We start from the raw sequence: 3,145 nt of genomic DNA on the forward strand, positions 1-3,145 counted from the left end.
GTATGTGCTATGGTGAGTGCTGTGAAGTGTGTAAATCTGGTGATTCACAGACCTGTACCCCTGGGGTAATAACACATTATATGTTTATTAAAAATTAAAAAAAAAAAAAAAAAACAAGAAGTGTATGTGCTGAGCTCTCCCTCCTGGCCCACACACTCAATCAAGACATGGGTTCAAACTTCGTCTGCCAGTGACTTGCTGGACCTTGGGAATTTTCCCTTCCTTCTCTAGTCTTAAGTTTCCTCTTTCAAAATTGTATGATGAAGGTTCCCACCCCCCTGGTTATTTGTTGGGAGATTTAAATGAGGTAATTCATGAGGAAATGTGAGGTACAGATCTGTATCAGGCTCTGCCAACCACTGTCCTTGAAAAATTCCTTTCCCTTGGCTTCCATGACAACAGGCACTCAAAGTTTTCTTCCTACCCCTGGATGTTTCTTCCAGTCTCTTTGCAGGCTCTTTCTCCCTTATATGTCCCTTAGACGTTGGTGTGCCTTGAGGTTCTCTTAGACATGTCTGTCTCTTGGTGAGGGTGGAATTGACTGCATCTTCTCAAAGACTTAATGTGCCAGCAGCCACTGCAGCCCAGATCTTTCTTCTAGAGATCCGGATGTTTACCTCCACTCAAATGGATTCACAGGGGCCTCACATTTGGCATGTTCCAGGCTGAATATACCATCTTCCTATCACAAAATAGGGCAGTGCCCAGGTTCTCCATCCTCCCCAGGTGGGAAAGAAACCTGACAACCATTTTTAAGGCTTCCCTTTTCCCATCCTCCTACAACCCAAAAGATCACTAAGTCCGTCCTATCCTTTTACCTCTATCCCAGTTGTGGCCAGGGCCATATTTCTCATTTGGGGGATTGCAACAGCCTCCTAACTTGTCACTCTGTCTTCAGTATTGTCCCCTTCAATCCACTCTACAATGAAGCTACAGCAACCTTCCTAAAATACAAATGTATGTCCCCCTACATTGGGTTTTTGTTTCTCCCCAATTAGTTTCCTGTTACTTGCCTGCCCTCCAAACTCTAGCCACATGGAACTTATTTCTGTTCTGAAATTGCAATGTTTCTGGCCCTTCTTACATGTTGTCTCTCTTTGTTTGACTCATTCCTACTTATCCTGCAGATCTCCACCTAGGCATTTCCTCTGCATAGCTTTCTCTGACCTCCCCGACACTAGATTAACAGAAGCACTCCTCCTATTTGCTCTTAACATGGTAACACATAAACTCATCTCATGGTGAATTTGTTTTGATACAAACATTTTAGAAAGCAAAAAGAAATGCGCATCAAAGTCTTTTAATATGTTCAAATCTGTCAACCCAGCAATTCCTCTTGGGAGAAATTTAAGAAAGCCTGAAAGATTGTACTCAAATATTTAAGGACATGACATTCATCAGACTGAAAAATGGAAACAACTGAGGTCCAGCAAGGGATTGGTTAAATGTCACACCCATACAATGGAATAATTTGCAGCCGTTACAAATGTAGAATATGCAATATATGGGAAAATCACTCATGATATAACATTAGGTGGGGAAAGCAGGTTGCAAAATGGTAGGTATAATTTTTTCATTTAAATTCACATAGGAAAAAAAGCATCTGGAGGAATATATGCCAAAATGTTCATAATCATCATCTCTAGGTGACGGGATTTTAAGAGATTTTAGTTTTAATTCACTTTGCTTATCTATGTTTTCTCCCATAATCCTTTATTTTCTAATTATGCAATTTTTGAAAAAATAAAATGAATGTTTGTTGACTAATTGGGTATTCTTGTCTAGAGCCCTGAGCCAACCTGGCTAGGACAGGTGGGCCTCATGGAGCTCCTTGCTAACTTGAGAGGGGAGGGGACTGAAAGCCAAAACAAAAAGCTTCTCACCTGTGCTTGGTTCAAATACGTAGCAACTGCCAGCAGGAAGGGAAAAAACAGTTGCTCTTTTAGTAGACATGGATACTAGAGGAATTTTCATTCATTGAAGAACTTGGCTTGGAAACTTCTAGGCTGGTCATAGAGATTTTCAAATTCTACCCTTTCACCTTGGAATTAGGGAATCAAAAACCCAAAGATGTCAGTGACTTGCCGAACCTGCCAGATCACACAGGAAGATAATGGCAGAGCTAGAATTTGAACATATTTCCTTGTTCCCTCGCTCCTGTTTGTTTCCATCCCCAGTCCCAGCAACTGACTCCAAGACTACCCCACCACACACACACACACACACAGCCAAGCTGCCACATTTCCATCCAAAGTCCATATATCCAGAAAGCAGACTACCCTTGGACTCACTTAACTTTTTACCATGGGGATCTCACACTAATCCTTGAGAAGCTGATCCACCTAAACGGCCCACCAAGTTCTGTTGTAAAGAATATCCAACTTAGTAACAATTACAACCCAAACTCCACAGTCTTCTGTAGATCTTCTTCGGCATGAAGCACTTCTTCAAAAGGCATTCTCTTTTATTTTTATATTTTTATTTTATTCTCCTGGTAGCTCTACAATGCAGGTGTAAGTGTCCTTTTGCCCCGTGAGGAAACTGAGAATCAAAGAGGTTAAATACTTTGTCAAGGTCACACCCATAATTGCCAGTCGGGATTCACACTCCCATTCACAGTTGGCCCTGCCTATACCAATGTGGACCTGTTTCCCTGGCCCACACTGTTATCCCAGAGCAAATGTCTCTTTTTATAGTCTGCTGAGACTGTTACATTTTTGAAACTCACAGGAAATCATAGATAAAGAAATCCTGGAGTTCCTCATTTCACATCTCCATATTTTATCCCATTTTTTAAGCAAACCATACTGCAGAGTATTTTATGGGCAGAGGATCTGAACTTAAACGCTGGTACTGCCACTTACTACTTGTGTGACTTTGCAAAAGTTAACTTTAACCTCTCTGTGCCTCAGATTCCTCATCTGCAGAGAGTGGATAATTATACTATTTAATTCATAGAACTGTTACAAGGATTAAATGAGTTAAAGGTGAAAGTACACAAAACAGTGTTTGGCACATGGTAAACTCTCCATAAATAGTTTTTGTCATCATCACTACTATACCATTATATTTTTTCTAAGAGCGTATGATGTACCAGGTGAGTGGGAAAACAAAGATGACATAGACACTATTCTCTCCTCAGGGA

This window comes from Mustela nivalis (assembly GCF_964662115.1).
Source record: "Mustela nivalis genome assembly, chromosome: 13".
NCBI classification, from domain to species: Eukaryota; Metazoa; Chordata; class Mammalia; order Carnivora; family Mustelidae; genus Mustela; species Mustela nivalis.